The 20,267-nt window shown below is 41.4% G+C and overlaps 1 long non-coding RNA gene across 1 annotated transcript in view; it reads right to left on the reverse strand.

The window, feature by feature from the left end:
- Positions 1-20,267, reverse strand: part of LOC135297494 (uncharacterized) — a 179,614-nt gene that overhangs the window by 60,402 nt on the left and 98,945 nt on the right. Inside the window, exon 8 of the long non-coding RNA XR_010359476.1 lies at positions 353-450. This is a non-coding gene — a long non-coding RNA (uncharacterized LOC135297494). The remainder of the gene's footprint in view (positions 1-352; positions 451-20,267) is intronic.

The raw sequence follows: 20,267 nt of genomic DNA on the forward strand, positions 1-20,267 counted from the left end.
AAACCTGTCAGGAGAACCTACATTAATTTTCACTTTGCCTTAAGTGCAAAGTATAAAATGTGCATAAAATCTAAAAAGAGAAATCTTATGTGAACACTTCTGTACACTGGACTGCCTTTCTTGAGCTAACAGAGAGCTCCTTAAATGATGCCAAATATAACATTTTTAACCTCTTTTAGGAGAATATTTTAAATTGTCAAGAGTATTTTTTTATATTTTTATAGTATCCAACACAAATGAGGTCTGCCCTGGTAGCCTTTCAGAATGAAAATATAAAAATTATTTGTATTATCAGTTTTGCCAAACCTTGCAATTTTTATTTCTGGTATTAATTGATGAGTTTAGAAGTTACCTGTTAGTGCTGATTTTTCAAGTCTTGTGATTAAGTGGCAATTTGGTCCTCTTTTGATCTTCTCAGTCAAATAACTTTTCTACCTTGTGCAAGGATAGCTAGAAAAGGTGAATGCAAAAGGCTTCAGAAAACAAATTCCTCTGAGGTTTGTAAATATGTTTATGCATTTGCAAAATGTTGTGATTTTTAACTTACTATTCTCCTTTCTTATGCATTATGAGGCAGTGGCTTAAGGCATTGAACAGCCATAAAAAATATTGTAACTATTTCTTCAGTGTCTCTTTAGTGTGAAGTAAGTTAAAGGAATCGTCATTAATGCAGAACTATCAGTTTACCTGGTGTCTTGAAATAGATAAAGCATGACCCATTAGACTCATCCTTTTGCTCCAAGGCATTAAGATCTAACGCATTTTATTAACTGAGAGAGTGTAGCACAAAGTGGCATATGGCCTTTTGGCTGGGATGATTTATGGTGACACACTCCAAAGGAGCTAAGAGAGCTTCAGATTTCTCTGTGACTCTTGTAGCTTTTCTGAATCAGGCATTGGAAACTGAATGGAATAAACCTGCCTCTAATTTCCAGCGACAGAAGTGAGATGAATACTCAGTAAAAATGGTGACATTGAATGAGAGTAGCAGTCCCAGTTGTTCCACCGGTGAACACTGCTGGAGCGAGTGATGAAAAAAGAAACAAAAATGCCTTTAAACTGGGAGCTGTTTACATTAGCCCTTCTTAATGCTGTATGTGAGCATTAGGATCAGAGATTAAAATCTCTGTAGAAGCAAAATGCAGGTAGCTCATTCAGAGCCACTTAGCCTTGTATTTTGCTTTAGTTTTGGCAGGATAAGATGCACTAAGATCAACAGGGAAGCAAGTTCAATGTGCAAGATCCTGCTTTACTGCCTTTACTTACTGCACTCTGCTTGCTTTCTAGTTTTTACTGTGCTATATGGTGAATGACAAGTGATGAGACAAACCAGCAGTGTTAAAATAAGCTGCAGTCACACTGTCAAAGATGTATAGTGTCTTTTCCTTCTGGAGGTGCCTGCCTGATGCACAGGGAGGTCTGGATGGCCCTTTCTTGGGACACTGGCCAAAGAGGGCATGCTTGCTGCCAAGTACTTGGGTACCAGGGCAAGTCACCAAGTGAGCATCCAGGGCTTAGGAGGAGGATGAGCAAACAAAGGTGCCTTTGTCAAAGGGGCTGGGGAGGGGGGGAGCAAGGGCTGAGGCTGTATCACTGTGCTTGCTCAGTGGCACTGGAGGAGCAATCTGATCCTGATGTCTCCCTGCCTCCCTGAACTGGCTGGGGCATGTGGGATAAGTGACTGGAACTTGGAGAAGTTCTTTGCCTAAGAATTGTCACTCCCTCTGGTGTTGCATCACACCAGAGATATACCCCTCTGCCTCCTGTCCAAACCTCCCTGGAGCACAGGAAGATGATGAGCCACATGCCTCAGTGAATGGGGCAGAGATTTTGTTCTGGTCCCTTACTTTCTACTAGAGACACAAGCCCCTGCCATGGGCTGGTCCACTCCTACAATGCATGAGTCTCTGCCTCAAATCCCACGCAGGTCCTCTGTTTTTTTACAGTGTAAGGCTCTGTGTAGTAAATTCCATACAGGCAATGCCCAGAGCTGCTCCACAACCCTACAAGGCAGTGATGACCATGCAGGAGTGCCATTGCTTCCATTGGAGGTGATGCTGTGAGACCAACAGAGGCAAGAGCTCTACTGGAAGGGCCTGGCAGCCCCTGGGTCCTTGAATTCATAGAAAGAGCATAAAAAAGCAATGGATCGAAGGTCCATTTTCTCAGATTGGATAGAATGGTGCTGCAGCTGGGGATGGCCAAGCAAGGCATTCCCATGCAGTGGTTTCCAGGGCTGGGCTTGCAGGCCCTAGAGCTAAGGAGATTGTGGTGGGACTTGCAACAACAGACTTTGCCCAGTACTGCACAGTACCACAAGACCCTGCCTCCATCACAAAGCTGGTGGAAGGTAATTTCACCCACACCTAATCTCACTCCTAATATATGTCTTAATGACTTGTTGCCACCTTCATGTCACAGTTTACCACACATCTTATCACTGTGTAGGGGGCTGTGCTGCAAAGTAAATCAGTAAAATAATCCCAACCAAAAAGAAAAGTGTTTGGCTTGTTTTTCTCCTGGATCCTAAAGCAATATAGCAACACAGCAGAGAGATAACTGCAGCACAAAGACAGGAACAAGCTTTGGGAATCAGAAGGAACCAGAACCTTTAAAGGTGATTGTGCCACCAAAAATGGTATATTGTGAAACTACAGCCAGGATCTACACAAAGGGTCTGTACTTGCATCTTTACAAATTCTCATAACAGGAAAGTCTTTGATGTCAGCTATTATTGGCAATAATGAGTGCTCTGTGCCAGACCTGCACATGCCACTTCAGAAATGTATGCCTAAGAAGGGAAGTTCTTAATTTGATTATTCAAGCAGGCTTGAGACTGGTTTGCAGTCTCTTGCATCAAGATTCCAAACATCTCCTGTCAGATTACATATCTTCACTTATGCCCCATAGCTACTGCCAACAGGATCAGAAATGCTGTTTTTAATTAAAAATGTTATTTCTAAATACAGTTTGCAGTGTATATTCTTGGTGAGAAGTGTTCCTCACCTTGTGAACTTTCAGATTGCTGTACTGCAATCAAAATATTGCAAGCCGTACTCTGATGTCTTGCCTACACAGGCTAAGAAAATGTGTCTGGGTTCCTCTGAAAGGCTTTCCTGGTGTAGCTCTGCTGGCTCAGAGTTGAAAACCCATGTTGGCAAAAAGCTAGAAGTAAAAGGGCAGAACTTCCAACCTTTTGCCATCATAGCTTATTTAACTTAATGTGGGCATCTACAATCCCAAAGGAACTCTCTTGCAAACATTATCTACACTTCACCTATCTTCTGTACTAGAAAATTGCCAGTCATACTGCACTCTCAACGCCTAGACAGCTTATAGGAGAAACATAGTGGCAGATTAATTCATGGCCTCAATGATTTTACTACATTAGGATGGGCCATCTCTCCAGGTGCCCAAACCAAACTCATTCTTACTTTTTTATGTGTAAAACGGAACTCCTGCAAAGAGGGTGTTTTGTAATGGAACTCTTTTGCTTACATAAGCCAAGTTTCCACTGAGGTATTATTGTAACTTCTAGCAGTTATTGTTTTCAAGGGGAGACAAACTTAGAGCCTTGACATGAGTTGTAGCTTTGACTTAAAAACAACAAGCCTGGTCTTCCCCCATCCTGCATCTTGTATGGTCACTTACACCTGTCACACCTGTGGCTGTTAAATGTTACCACATGAGAGCAGTCCTGTCTTACACCCTCTTTTATTTACTTGTCATAGGAGTAAAAAAGTGATTTTGTTTCGGGACAAAGGAAGTTCATACCCAACATGCTGTGGACCAAAACATGCAGGTGAAGGTACTTTGACACACAGCCAGATTAAAAATATTCAAGTCCCACCAACCAAGGTATTTCCCTATGAATTTATCACCATTCTGCTACTAATACTGTAATTCCCCAACAGAGAAGCCACATAAAAAAAGTGTAAAATATGGTCACCACCACTTTTTCACAGGCGCACATATGAGCTGCAGAATTAACTCACAGTCTCTAACTTTGCGTGTTCCCTTGCCAAGAAAGCTACTACCAGATTTCACCTGGGATAATTCAGGGTGAGTAACTCTCTGGCTTGCCTTAGGAGGTGAACTTCCAAGTAAAACCTTCAGTAAGGGGTCTCTTAACCCTCTTGCTTTGCAATGAACACAAAACTGTTCCTTGTAGTCAGCAGTCCTCCAACATCTTCCATAGTATTCTATGATGAGATGGGAAAGAAAAACGAAACCCTTTCACAACAGACTAGGAAAGGATCACAGAGCACTTCAGTTTACCACACTCATAAATTTCAGGGGACAAATCCTCATACGCCCTCGCAGTGCCTGTAACTGGTTTTGCACTGTGACTGCTCACCCTCTACAACAGCTTAAGCTCAGATGTTCATCCACATTAATGCTGCAGTGAATCTATTCCCATATTGACAGGCAGTAAGGCAAGAGAGGCAACACTAGCTAACGATGCCTGAGAAGTCTAGCTGTCCTCTTTGGGGTCAGAGAAAAGCTGGTACGACAGGGGAAGGCAAGGTCTATACACACAAGGCTTTAGAGAGCAAGCAAAACAGAAATGCAACTGTGTTCTTATCCAAGAATAAGAAGCCAAATCATCATAATAAAAATTGGTTCACTGTTTGTGACTTAGCTGCAACACTTGTCACATTTGATCATTTTCTTAAAGGCCACACTCTCAATTTTCTTCTTGAAGAGGCTGAAGGAACAGCTTTCATCTAAAGAATACAAAAAGTATCCCTGTGGTTGCAGGGCAAACCGTGAGAACACAACCCACAGCAGTTAAAAAACCAGAAAGCATATCAAAACAGCACATTGTTGCCTGAAAAAGCCATGCAGTATTATAATACTCTCATGACCCTGTGAGGCAGAACTTAGTGTCTTTTTGACTGTTTGGCACTGGCATTACATTGGTCTCACTGCAATTTTCTTAATGTTTTGAATTTGCCTATGAGCCTTAGCTCTGAGTGCGTGTCTACCAGCAACACAGAATTCCTGACTTGTCAAACACCTTTCCACTTTTCCACGCTTCTTTTCTTAGCTTATCCAGTCAGCTTGTAACTTCAAGCAGACAATACAATGCTCACAACCACTGTAGACCTTTCCCAAGAGCAGGCTATCAATTTGCATAAAAGCAAAAAAAGCAGAAAGACTCATCAAATTGTCACTGCCTCTGTACAGAGCTTTAAAAAAAATAATTTTTTTTTCCCTTTTCTTTCCTTTCCTTTTATTTTTCATGGAGGTTTTCCCTGTAGTCTCAGCTCTCATGCACTGTTCAGCTGTTGCTGTGTTTCTGAGAGCAACCCTGTGGATTCCAGGGGTCCCTTTCTTGCTGAGCCTCTCTGATACCGCTAAAAAGAGAGAAAGGTTCCAAATGTTACTGCATGCTACATTATTTCTCTTTTTCTCATCTCTCATGTGTTTTTAGTTATATGCGCATGTTGTTGATTTTTTTTTTGAGACTGTTCTAAAAGCTTTTAACTTCTCAAGCTTTCAGTCAAGCGCAGAGCTGAACATTGTACAGATGCTCATTCTGACAGATCCTGAAGAAAAGGGACAGAGCCATTTGTAGCAAATGGGAACCCACGTGCGTGGGCATCGACATGGACACACACAGGACTATGGGAAACTTTGCAGGAGGAAAGACTGCAGGATGGACCCACACAGGCCTAATTTTGTTGGGTTTTTTGCAAACACACAATGCCTTTCCTGCAACTTTGGTTTCACAGTTTGCGGTTTCTAATATTAGTAAGTGACTAGAAGAAAACAGAATGGCAACCAACATGTTTGAGAAGAGAATATTTGGATTTCTCTGCGCATTTCACGAGGAACTAATCCACATGAATCCCAGCCCTTTTCTATGGGAATAGGCACTGCTGTCCATCAAATAAAATGTGGTGTATGCTTATTGTAGTAGTATTTTACTTTTCTGCCAGCAGTCTGTCTTTTCTTTTTCTTCCTGCTTCACAAACAGCTAGTACAGAAATCTGCAATTCAGAAACTGTCCTAGATTCTTCCACTGCTGCACTGTTAAATCACACATTTGATGGAAAAAGACAGTCTAAACATTCAGTTCAGTTATGAAGACGCAAACATGAGATCCAGCTGTTTGTATGAAGCACGTTTTGATGGATGATATAGGCTTCAGACAAAAAGCACTCCAGCTCCCAGTGCCATGGTGCATTTGATTAGAAACAATTTAAAAAACATAACTTTTTAATTAATGAAGTGACCCAGAATTTTAAAATATGAAACTTGACTTGCAAGATCTAGGAAGTGTCTGCCCCTCTTCTGGAGTCCAGTCATGAACCATATGTATTATGCCTCTTCTTTTGCTGCTAGTAGTAGTATATGGTCTCATCCAAACTCCAGCTTCAATGGAGCACTCATACTCCTCACCAGAGGGAGATTTGGGCCACACTGCCTATCTCTTGGAAAATAAAGAAATACCATGAAAATTAACAGCTCTGTAATCTTTCACAGAACTTTTTTCCCCAAGTCACTAATGCCTATTTATGCTTTTCTCCTTTTGTAATCAAGCCACTGTTCCTCCTAAACTACAGAAATATCACAGTTGTAGGGAAAATAAAGTGTCCATGCAGGCCATGCTGCTACAACTCTTTTTTCACTGGGACAAAAGGTAGCACAACAAATATCCAAATCAGATGTTTATTTAACCACATATATGTTTGATCTGGAATGATTCAGAGGGGGGATCCAATTAGCAGTTTAAAAATAGCAACAAATCTTTAATACTACATAGCATTTTGCTCCCCCAGCCAGTTTGGTAAGACTCTCGATGGAAAAGGTGCTGAAACTCTTTTGCAAGCCCAACCTGGCAAGAAAGGTCCAAAGGGATGACACTGATTTGATCAACTCAGTCATTAAGAGTGTTACTGCCAGCAGGGATATTGCAACCTTTCCTGACCTGAAAGAATTGATAGCCAAAACAGCTCTGAGGGAGACACCAATTAATCTACTTATCTTCCTGCAGAGTCAGAAACCCCAGGTCCTCACTTCTGCTTTGATTCCCAGTTTCCTCTGAGTTTCTCCACTGAATAGTTTTAAAGTTCCAGCATTGAAGTTATACAATATATAACCGCAATATAACATATATAACCTCTATTTGCAGCACCAGCTTCAGGACCAGTCTGCTCAATAAACTGGCTGGTGCATCAGTCTTCCAACACTGCAGCAGCAGAGGTGAGCCCAAAGCAGTCTGACCCTGCCTGACAGTGAACCCCAGGAGCACTCAGTGCCTTAATAAATAATGCAGGGCAAGTACAGAGAAGGCATGAGACGTGGGAAATGTGATATCTCAGTTCTGAAACCCAGGTGGACCAAGTCGGCAGCCTTGGATAGAAACAGAATAAGTGTGAGAAATCACTCATCCTTAATAAATACTAGTTTCATAGGCCTTGCTGGTTGTGAGAAGCATTCAGCTTCAGCAAGTCATTGAAAACAAAATGTGCATTTTTTCACTTCAGAGGATTTAGGATTTGATTAAGTACAAAAAGAGGGAGCTCTGTGAGTAAAAGGACGAGACTCTCACTTCAGGGAATTCAGGTCAAGGCCTCTGTGAAATGAGTTCACATCTCAGCTCAGCATCTCCAGCAGATACTAACTCACATCACAAAACCACTGAAAAGGATTTGGCACAGTATGGCGCATCTGAGGATTTCTGCTCAGAAAGGGCGAAGGAAGGGATGAGGCTTAGCCTGCACTAGTGCAAGACTATCATCCCTCAGCTGCAGAAAGCAAGCCTGGAGAGGACTGGACAGTAAGGTTGGGATTATCTTTAACCTGGAACCAGATCTGTCAACTGGAGACCATTGGAGTTTTATTTAGAGCTGAAATAAAATTCTTCTCCCTCCTATCTGGAGATGGAGGTATTGAAGAGAAGGACTGAGGTACTTGTGCTGGGATCTCTTTGAGAGAGGAGGAGGGAAAGTCCACACAAAAGAAAACTGACCATGGGCGAATCAATAGCCACACTGATGTGTTTTGGGCTGTGTCCAGCCAGCCTTCACCCTCTCTGAGCCACACTGCAGCCGGTTGTGTGCAGGTCTTCCTGCTGCAGTGTGGCTCAGAGACTGCTCTGCACCTACCACATAAGCTCCTCAGGGCTCATGGTGAAGCCACAGCCACATGCAGTACTTAGAAAACCAAAGGCAATCAATCAAACCTGTGAAGTGAGTACATCTAAATTAAAATTTATGAATATATGTAATTCTTTAGTTCTCAGGAAGGATTAAAGCATAGCAAAAAAGGCCATTGTATTAGATGGTGAGAACATTCTCCTGACTTCCTTCATCATCTCTATGTAGACTAATTCCAAGTGTATTCATAGGGGCACTAGGTAAACTGAGTTCCTCCCTCTTTCTCTCAAAGCCCATTTGCTCTCCCTGAACATGCAGGAAAATAAGCAAACACCAATTTCTGTTAATTCAGGATGATCTTTGTCAAACTTTCATAACCTGCAGAGCTTGATATACCATCTTAAACTTTGCTTATAAATGCATTTCAGTGTATCCTTCTTTTGAAGACACAAAGCACAAGTATGTGTTCATTAAAGAAAAAAAAAAGTCATATGCTGAAGGCATTGAGCTTCAGGACCACTTTTTACCTTTAACTGTAAGTACTGGACTGACATTCTGCAGTGGTGAACAGGATTCCATTCCAGCTGTGAGAACGAGCAGATGCCCTCTAGTGGTGCATTTATTTCAAATTTCTGCTGCTGTGCCCCGAAGGTGCTTCCACATGGAACTCCATGTGCCTTCCTCTATACTGCTCTGCAGAAGGGAGCCAAAGCACAGAGCAGGCAGAAAAGAGAGAGGAAAGCATGTATAACCTCAATTTTGGGTAAAGACAGGTTGTGGCACGACACTGAATCAGACAGCCCTGTTCCAGACTTGCTGACCTTTCCAATCAGTAGGCCCCCTAATAAAAAAAGCACCTCCAACTTGAGGTTCTTTGTGATATCATCTCCAGGCTTCAGAAAACAATGTATTTTCCTGTCAATCTCAGTCTTCTTTGACAAGCATTCGCCCTCTTTGTCTCCCCATTCCCTTCCAACATTGACCTCTATCCCCAGAGAGGGGAGCTCCATAAGAAGCACTCTCCAACCATTAGCTGACAATGTGAGCTGACTTTGCCAAGGATTGTGAACAAGCCTTCCTGCTCTGTGAAAAAGACAGGTTTTGAGAGATCTTCAGACAATACCAACTAGCCAAAACACCTTTAATGAAAAAGTTGGGAACTTGATGGAAAATTTCAACAGTTCCTTGTTACAGGTCAGCCCCTGGGGTGGATTGTCTGTCCCTGTTTTTTTTGTAGATCAGCTGGAAAATGGTACAGCCAAAGCAATGCATTTATCCACTCCAAGCAGCAGAGAGCAGACTGCAGTTTAAAGTATTTACAGTTCTTGCTGCAAAGGCATATATAAACCAGTCCGACACATTCATCCAGTGTTTAACTCGCTACTACTTCGTGATAGTGGACAAAATGACAAAAATTACATCTTTGTTCGCCTACTGTAAGGCAGGTGCCATTCACCAGGACATGTCTAGCAAGCAGCTCTTCCCTCCCTTACAAGGAAACTGCTTTAGATTCTTGGACCATCTTAATTACTAGTTTTAGAAACGAACATCCTATTTACTAGTTTTAGGAGTCATGGTCAAAAGCCAAGAAAAAAACACCAGTCATTTTGTGGCTGTTTCTGATCCTGTGTTGTCTATCCCAGCCATACTGAGATGTTCTCTTGCAAGTATAGCTGTAGGAATTCCAGAAGTTACTGAAGACAGAGGCTTCTCAAATGAACCTGGTTCTGCTGGCACTGTGAAACAGGAGTGCTGGTGCAGCTGCTTGTTCAAATTCAGTGTTTGAATGAAGACATGGGGTGGTGATGCTTAAACTGCTTTAGGTTGTCTTGCAAGAAGACCTTTCACTGTGATCTCAGACTATAAACCTTATCAGGCCTTGGAAGAGACAGCAAGGTTGGCAGTTTAGATTACATTTTTAGCTGAGATTGTTGCTCGCAATATATTCAAAAGATGTAGACACTGCACTTTGTTGGCTTCTTTATTTTTTCCCCAGAGCACAAAGATTTCTGGAGCATTTACAGTAAATGCAAAGAGAGACAATAACATTTGAGTCCTGGAATGAGGATCAATGGTCTGTCCAGCCTAGTATGTTGTTACACTATCAGTCAATCAGCCAAGCCATTTAAACTAGGAATGTAAAATGTTTTCTAGATAAACTCTAAGGATTTGTGCAGCACCTTGCACAATGATTGGGGCCACTAGCGTTACCAAACTATGAATAAGAATTATGGCAGAAGGAAGCAGTCACTAGACTGTGAGGTAATATCAATGTCCAGAGTGCACCTCTGAGTAGCTTTTTGCCAGGATGGGGCTGTAGGATCAAAAGAAACATTACAAATACATTGCCAATGATGTTTCCATTGAAAACACTATGTGAATTGAAGAGGGACCTGAAAAAATGTGCTCCTGGCACCCTCAAATCTTAAATTCCATACAAACAGAAGATGGACAACATGGGGAGGGAGTGGAACATGGATGGATTTAAGAGTTGCTCCATGCTTTTCAAGGAATGAATCATTACTGATGACCAACACATGGAGGGGGGTGGCCAAGGGCCCCCGAGGTTGTCTGACACTCAAGGAACAGTGTTATGAAAGCAGACATCTTATAAATAATTATAAAAAAAATCTGTTCCTTTCTTTTGCACTGACCCCAGATGGGCAATCCAGCCCCTTAAAGATGGTCTTTCTCCGCTCAGTCAAAAATTGTATGAAAATGAAGCATTTGACAAAGAAGCTGTGAGTTTTTGCAAAATACATTTTTAAAGCCCACACCAGAGTAGCTGCCTGAAAAAGTCTTTGTATATCTAAGTTTCAAGCCACTTGTCAACAATTATTATCATACAGAGAGACCATTACCTCTTTGATATTTTGACCTTTATGACTACTTCTGAAATAACTGATTTTTTGGAAAGGAGCAAAAGGGAAAATTACACAGTGCTAATTATAGCAGGGCAAGAAGCTTTGCTATTAATAGACTTTTAATGTTATGACTTCTACCTAACAGGCTGTGCTGGTCTATACCTAATTGGAAGATCCAGCTTTTAGTGTTTTGGGTATAATTTCTAAAAAAAATGTTCAGTACATCTCTGTTGCACTGCCAAAAAGAGACATCATGGCTATGCATTTTGAAAAGATAGGTATTCTCTCAAGAAAAATAGGTACCCTCTTAGTTTATGTAGATCTTATTTAAAGTACTTAATATACTGCTTTATTTTGGCACTTTGCTTATTTTTATAAAGGTACTTTTGCCTGTAAACCCTTTTTCTCTTCTGCATCTCTAACTTTTCTCCAGCTGCCTCTTGCACACCTTTTGTGCTCTCTGCAAGTCTCACTGCATGGAACTGAATCCAGGCCAAGAAATTCTTGCATCTTTTTGGGTCTCATTCTACTGTTCATGGGGCAGTGCTGCATGGCCTCTAGCAATGAAAACCACAGGATTTGCAACTACAGCATGCCCCATCTCAAAGCACAAATGCAGCACTCTTTGGCTCTAGCTCCAGGGAGTCAGTCTGCAGAAAAGTGGTCTTGGGGACACAAGCCAGGGCTGGTTAATTACACATAGGATTTTCCCCTGCTTCAGGATAATCTCTTGAGCTTTGAGATGAGAGAAGATGCTAAACCTAAACTTGCAGAAAGGCAGACCAGATATTTTAAGCAATTCCAATTCTTTGGTTCCCACTGGATTTAGCAAAATGCAGCAATATGTAGAGATAGCTGTGCTGCACTTAGACATGTTAACTAACTCAGGAGCTGTGTAAGCACAGCAGCATGCAGCTCAGTACAGGACTAATTTGCCCTGCAGCTTGTTTAATGCCAGCTTGTGTAATTCCACAGTGATTTGCAGTAGCCATACCCAATTTCCACATCAGTTGCAGCTGGGTATAGTCTCTCTCCTGTAATTGACTTACATATCCTCCTTGTGTACTTGCAGCTTTAATGGCTCTGATTTAGGGAAATGTCTCAGGCTGGATGGGAAAGGGGATAAAAATTTCTGGTTTTGGACCTGTTCTTGTGTCTAGGACCTTCTATAAGTGAAAGACAGGTCATGGTATGAATGTAATTAGCATGTAAAACTGTTGTACATCAGTTACTAAAGGGAAGGACCATGTTTAGTTCTCTGGCAGTGTGGATGTACGTGCAGTATCCAGCCCTGAGACCAGAGGGGCTCAGTTATGCACAGTGCTGTGTACCACTCCCACACCAGATTAGCAGAAGTCACAGCACACAGTTTTCTTCCTCTGGCCTTGCTAGCAATTAAAGCCTTTTCCAGGAGTCAAATCCTTAAATCCTCCTTGCATTACTTGTACAAAAAAAAAACCCCTTCAACATCCATATCCTTACTCCTGTGTATAATTTCTCAAAATTCCTCAGACAAGAAGGAGCCGTAAGTATTGTGCTTTAAGTTGCAAGGTGAAGGCAAAACAAAGTAATTCTATCAGACGGAGCACTGGGAAAGGCTGTGTCCCTCAGCAGGCTGAGGATGCTGTTTACAGCATTGCTCCTACTGCACCCAGCTATAGGAGTAGAAAAGGCTGGGAAGGAAGGACAATACCTCCTAAAAGGAATGGTCACTACAAAAATAATTAAGAAGTGCAAACTGATTTCTTGAGAAAGTCAAAACAAGGCAGCATTCAGCAGGGCAGAGCTGCCACTGAGTCCCATCAAGCGACTCACACAACCACATGTCAGAGCCAGAGGCAACTCCATGGCCCCCAACACAACCAATTGCCTCAGGACTCATACAAGGAGCCAGATGCTCTGTCTGGGAATCACTCTTCCACGGGTCGACATCAAGATCCCAGAACTGTCATTTTGAGAAGAGAAAGAGCAAGTACAACATGGTGACATAAAACAAAGTTTGAACTGGACTATATTTGGGGTTGTTTAGTTGGTTTTTAGTGCACAGAGTTATAAATAAAATACTTATTTCTGACTTACTTTTTCTTTGCTGCATTACTGGCTTCAGTTATAAAAAGAAAAAGTTCTATGTCCTCTTTATAAATATTAAGGATGTACCCCAATTACATTTTTCCCAGCACTACTGCCTCAGGCTTGGGAACCCAAGGACACCAGCCCCACATGCTCCTTTGAAAAACAAACCCTCAGATCACAGGCTGATTAGGCAAACAAACCGCTCCCTGTCCCGCCATGGAGACAGGCTAAGGGAAGAAACATTTACCTAGCTCTCCACCCTGCTCTTAGATAAGAGTCTGAGCCATTCTTAATTTCAGTAATCAAGGATGCAGCCAATGACAATTGCGTAATCTAATTCAAAGGCAATGTGCATCCTTGGAGGCACATCCATCTGGGAAAAACAAACTTTGAACAGTTAACTCACTCATACCAACTTCTTTACCATCAAACAAAAAGGGAACAGAGTGATCAAATCCAATTCCCTTGCCCCGATACTTCAACAGGATCACAATTTAAAGGAGAATGCCTTAAGTTCATCCTTAGAAATTACTAATTTTTGAAGTGGCATGTTCCCACCATTTTTTCTGGTATTGTAAAATGCACAACAACTAATGTAGTCCCAGGGAAGAAGTCTGCATCAAAAGTAGGAAACTTAGGCAACTGTCAATTTAATCCATAAATAACTAAGTTTTGATATTGGGAAGCAGCTGTGGCATGTTAGCTTCAGCTGTGTTGGATCATTTTTGCTTTTGTAGCTTCATACAGCTGCTGTTGCTCAGACAGGGGGAAGAAATGCAGGATATCTTGCAAGAATGTGGGAAGTATCATGTGCCTGGTATTTGTGCAAAATTTATTCATGTGTTGCACCTGGGTTAAAAAGAGTGCTTCCTCAATAATGGAACACATGGCCAACCTTCTTTGCATGAAGTATTGCTTTTTTTGTAATTAGGCCTAGTATTTTTTTGTTTTGTGAGAACATATCTGGTGTATATATATATATATAATACCAGACTGTAAGTAGAACTGCACAAAAGGGGGTTTGGGGAGATGACACCCTCCAGCAGCTCCATCCAGCAGGTGGTACAACCGCTAGTAGTCTTTGCTCCAAATCCCACAAGAGGAAAAGAGAGATCCTTGTGTCCAAAATAGAAATATTCATTCTAGAAGCAAAAAGTGTTTTTGCTTTGGTATCCCCACAAGGGTCCCCTCAAGTGACTCTGTAGCAGCAGGCTGAATCAGACTAGATCAGAGCTGATGTGGCAGCAGTGACAGCGCTGCCTGCTCAGGGCCAGCCGCAGCGGGATGTGCGCTGCCAAGCTGGACTGTGTGGCTGCACGCTGAAGTGGGGGCTGGCATCATTCAGTGTTTTCCACCAGAGCAGACAGACAGAGGGGAAACATCCCTGACCAGCACTAAATTCAGCTGGATCTGTGTGTGTGATGGGAGTGGAGGCTGGAGACTTTTCTGCATCTTTGCAATGACTGGACCTACAGACTAATCTATATGGGAGAAAACTCAAAGCCACTACAGCAGTAAAGCTGGAAAATGGTGAAATAGAAGCAATTAATGGCAAATGTTATGTGTCAATCCATCATAACATGGAATAAATATATGGCTATAATCACAATAAGAATGACCAGCATAATGATTATGTCTTCTGTTGATATCCCTTGTAATGCCCTTCAAGCTCATAATCATCCATAATTCTTGGTATTGCAAAACCACACAATTTACATTTCAATACAAAGAAAAAGCAGGATGTGAAGCTGATCTTAATGCAAACTTCCAATGAACTACCCACACAAGCTCCTTCTAACATTCTGTGTTCTTATTCTTAAAAATGAAACTCCAGCACCAATTCTGGTTTAAATGTCAAATATAACTTCAGAAATTCCACACAGGTCCTGTGACATTTTAGGGTTTTTCCATTGTTTTAGTCAATATTTTGCTACACTAAACCTCCATGAAAACTGCATCTTTCACTGCAATCACATCCCACTCATTTATGTGAGTGATGCCTTCAGAATATTCATGTATGTTGTCAAATGCCTAGGAACACCACAGGACCTAAATACATGTTCTAGACATACTTTTCTCTTAAAGATATTTTAAGAAGGTCTTTCTCTCTCATCCTGAATTTACCTATCAGGCACACATAAGAATAAATGTGTATGTGTTTCAAACCCACAACACTTTCTATACTGTTATACACAGCATCAATTAGGTTTAAAAGGGTAATTTCAGAACACCAAGACTGAGAAGAAATCACAGTAATAAAACATTGATCCTGGAGTGTGGGAAGTGTTAACACACAGACAGTGGAGAAATAATACTAGAAAAGAACTGCTTATCTGTTCTATGTTCACTGTGTTAAACAGTCATATCTGTTGACTCAAATCAGCTTGAACTTGTCTGTGTAGGTGTCACGCACTGGACTTTTGAACACACCAATCCATAGATGCAAAGATTTTGCCTGCAACAACAGCACCTTTCCTCGTTACAGATGATCTGTGTTTGCTGAGTGTAGGGGGAGAAAGTGTGCTCCAACTAAAGGGCAGAGGCTCAAAGGGTTTTGCTCCATCTCTGGGGGATCAGCTACAGCATTGCTGCACTCCATTGCCCACATGTCCCTGCTGCCAGAGGTCACAGCCCCCTTCCTATGGATATCAGTGATTTGCACCTTAGAAAAAGTAATTTGTAATCACTTGTCAGTGATTATAGCACCTTAGGAACAGATGCTGCAGTATTTATATAATGCACCCTTAGTTTTGCTTTAGGTTAACTACCAGGCTGTGAATTTGGATGAGGAGCAAGCTTTGTTGTGCTATTCCTGCTCCCGGTCCTCTCTCCAGCAGATAGGAAGGGAAAGGTAGCAACACTTTCAGCCACAACTGACTCAGGGCCTTTAGCCCTATGTAAAGGGCCATTTGTACCACAAAAGTTTTACTGATAATGACAGTATATTCAGGTAAGTATCTCACCTGTAGGAGTAGAACTTCATAAACTGCTTCTTCTGGCCTTGGTTATTTGCTGTACGCTAAGGTCAACTAATTGCTGAAGATCCCCTCACCTCAACAGAGTTGAAGTGAGTAGCAACAAAGCAATATATGGGATTTCAGGGAACCAGTATTAAGTCCTGCTTGTCCATAAATAGCTTGAAGTCTGTATCTTGCTCTCCAGTTAATTCAGCCCAAGAGTAAGAATGCCTGGTTCAGCACTGTCAGGTATTGCTCAGTGTTGCCCAGTGTTGATGAACACAGAATTAAACTCCTTGTACCAATGCTGGTACTTTGCCAAATTTAATTCCACTGTTTTAACAATGTTAATTTTTGCTAGCTGTTATGGTTTTAATAAAAAATGCCACTGTACCTGATGTTCTGTTTATTTACCAAATTACCAGGGTCAAATGATCATCCAGGAACCTCAATATTCTTTAACCTAGGGGCAAAAATAAAAGGAAGAGAACATTTCCACCCTTTGACACTGTGATGAGAAGCTCAGAAACTGAAACCAAGTCTTACCATTGCCCTAAAGTAGTCAACATTTACTGTTTAAATCTAGTTATTTGGGGACCTTCAGTCATTCCTTTTTGAGTGATGGGAACCATAAAAATGTACTTTACTGTTTTTAATTTTTTCGGTAGCCTGGAATAACTGATCCATCCCAATCAGTGATGTGGATTTTCTTCTCACTCCAGCATCATTCATGTAAGATTCACAAATCCCTCCTTGTGTTTTCTATACAGTTATTGTGTCCCTATTCTTGTTTCCAAGATCAAGAAGATTACTTGCCTAGGGCTTCCAGTTAGCCTAATGAAGTTGGTGAAACTGGCCTTTGGAGGAAGAATCCTTTAGAGATTTCTTTTTTATGCAGGTGGTTAATTTTAAGAAAAAAAATTGCTAAAATATTTTAGATATATTGAAAGCTAAATTAGATTCAAAGCAGATGGAACTGTATAAGTGAAGTGTTCAAAGGTAGGCTACATGCTTTTTTCCCCTCTAAAAATTTATCTGCACAATGATATCTAGACTTACACAGGGCATGAAACCAGCCTCATTAAAATCAGTAGGTGCCTCTAGACTTCAATGGAACCAGAATTAAATCCAGAAAGGTTTACTTCTCCAACTCTACAGCATTAGAGCATTAAATTAGAACACATCCTGTATGCAGAAGGATATAAGTATCATTAAATCAGGGGAGGCCACCCTATAGGACTGCACCAGGCCATGTTTAATACCCACTAAATTTGCTCTAGTCCCCAATGACTGATTTGTTTTCATTGACTTCTCTTGATCAGAATCACGCTGAAAGATGTCCAATTAATTCCTTTAAAGACTCAGCAGTGAATGCATATGAGACACATAGCTATTCATTATCTGAGCTATTGTTCCTAATTATCTCCCACTCCCATCCATCTTTTTAAAAGGATGCTGCAGCCACATCACTTCAGTGTTCAAACATTGAAAACACACTAGCAGTTTTCACTGCTTGAATATTCTTGATTTTTAACAATGAAAACTGGAAAATTTTCCTGTAATCACTGGGGTTAATTATGTCATTGATGGGCTGCATCTCTGACTTGTACCAGAATGTAGCATAGCTTTCAAATTCAGGAAAACAGAATTCAGTTACATGTTGGAGGTGAGCAGACTGGAGTTTAGAAAATAGGTTGTGGTGAATAAAAAATATGATAAAGGACAAAGAGGAGACAAGTATTTTGTGCAGGAGATGAACTGCCTGCAGACCAAAGATTGGTGTTAAATCCTGAACTTTAGTGAGTGGGTGATGAGCTGGGTTCATCTAACACCAACAAACATGATATAGCTACAGGGTATTTCACCCTGGTTAAATACCAGATGAATTAAAGGCTGTTGCCAGCAGCTGTGATGAATGTCACTGGGATGCTGTCTGATTGCTCTCTGGGTCTTATGAGTGAAGTATGTCGGCTCCTTCCTTGTTAAGGTCAGCATGTATTTCTAATGGTTCATCTGCAGGGCTTTGCTGAAGGCACCAGTGAGAAGACAGGTGCTGGAAAATGTCTTTTTCATGCAGCACGGACTGAAACAAGCGGGACTGAATAGTGTAAGGAGGAACTTTTGCATCAACATGTTTGCAGTGTAGAAACAAAGCTCACAGATCAGGACATAAAGTGACAGGCATTTGTGGACAGGATGAACATACTGCTAAAGAAAAGGGTATTTTATTTAATTTGTATAAGCAAATAATTTGCCTTGAGTTACCTGCCCAGAGAGACTTGCACAATTTTTATATAAAGGTGTCATCTCTATGACATCCTTATCAAAGGAGCAGAAGGAAAACTGAAGGAGCCCAAGGCAAAGATGCCTAAGTTACATATCACAGCTCCAAAGGTCTCCATGCCACATGTTGATCTGAACCTAAGTGGCATCAAAGGTGCCAAAGGGTGATATGAATGTTTCCATTCCCACCAAATGAGCTGATTTGAAGGGTTTTGAAATAAAGCTCAAATGTTTTTTTTATTTCACTGTATACAAATGCTACTACTTTAAGAAAAATCCTACAATTTAAAGACAAAAAAAATTGCCACACCTCAAACCCCATGTTCAGTTTTTGGCCCTTCCTACAAAAATGCCATTGTGGGTCAGAGAAGGGCAGCAAAGCTGGTGAAGGGTCTGGAGCACAAATTTGATGAGGAGCAGCTGAAGGAACTGGGGGTGTTCAGCCCAGAGGAAAAGGAGGCTCAGGACCTTATTGCTCTCTACAGCTGCCTGAAAGGAGGGTGTAGCCAGGTGGGGGCCCGGGTCTTCTCCCAGGTAAGAAGTGATAGAACAAGAGGAAATGCCCTCAGGTTGTGCAAGGAGAGGCTCAGATTGGATATTAGGAAAAAATTCCCCACTGAAAGGTTTGCCAAGCACTGAAACAGGCTGCCCAGGAAATGGGGGAGCTGTCATCCCTGGGGTATTGAAAAGAGGTGCAGATGTGGTACTTGGGGACGTGGCAGTACTGGGTTGGCAGTTGAACTTCATTATCTTTTCCACCCTAACTAATTCTAAGACTTTATGATTCTCATTCTTTCCAACCAAAGAGCTGCCTATGTCACAGGAAGAAAACATTAACAGAAAAAAAGTAGTGGTAGCTCTGTAACCCACTTAAGTTTGAACAAGTTAAAGGGAGGAGGTTGGACTTGATCTTAGATGCCTTTTCCATCCTTAAAATTCTATGATTCTATGTTTTAAAAAAAATCTCAATATGAGAAAGGACCAATGTTTGCCTGTTTTCAAGGCTTGCAAGGTCTCAAGTAGTGGGTTTTGAGACAGTGATTCAGAGAAGGGGTTATGAGCTTTTTAACACTCCTGATCCTCTCTGAATGATTACCTAAATTAACTTAAGTGCTTCTATTCATCTGGTCTTCTTTTGTACACAATAAAGTGAAGGTTGGCTTCCACAGTAATGTGAAAATTCAGGTCACTCACTTTCCCACCCATTCTCAGCTCTTCCTCCTTCAGTCTGTGTCTGCATAATACTGTCAGAGGAATAATTCCTGAATTTTTGTCATGATCAACAGTTGCATAACAAAATAGGCACCCTACTGCATCTCATTGTTCATCAATGAACAAATAGCTAGATGTGCTCCTGCCCCGGGAACCTCTATGCACTTCTTTAAAGAATATTTTAAAGGTTATTTGATCATTACTACCAACAAGCCAAATTATCAAGCTGTTCTAATGGCAGGAAAACATGTTTTAGTTAATTCCCACCTTGCTCGCTAACAATCTCTTGAGGTAAGAGGATAGCTAAGACTAAGACTTTGCCTACACTCCAGAGTAACCCTAATCCTGAATGAACTCACCTAACATCCATCATGAACAGAGTGATGAGAATCTGACCACATCCAGCAGAAGCCTCCTAGGCAAGCTCTGTTGACTATAGCTCAGTAGGACTAACACGCTTCTGGATTTACTTGTCTTTCCATGAATCAGCTTTTCTGCATGCATACACAGACTCACTCTCACACATGCTCTCCATGCTTGATCCCACTGTTCCACATGTGCCATGAATCCCCAGTGTCTGAGACATGTTGAAAAGCCACAGATGCTTCTCTGCATGTATGCAGTGATCACTTGTCTGGCCAACTGGCAATTGATTACTGCCAAAAGTGGGTACCAGGCTCTGTACAAGATGGTTAATGTTGCCATTTGTGCATTAGATACATCGGTATAAGTACCTTTGCCTTCCTTTTTTCTTAACACAAAGTCTCTCT

Source organism: Passer domesticus, chromosome 1 (genome assembly GCF_036417665.1).
Source record: "Passer domesticus isolate bPasDom1 chromosome 1, bPasDom1.hap1, whole genome shotgun sequence".
NCBI classification, from domain to species: Eukaryota; Metazoa; Chordata; class Aves; order Passeriformes; family Passeridae; genus Passer; species Passer domesticus.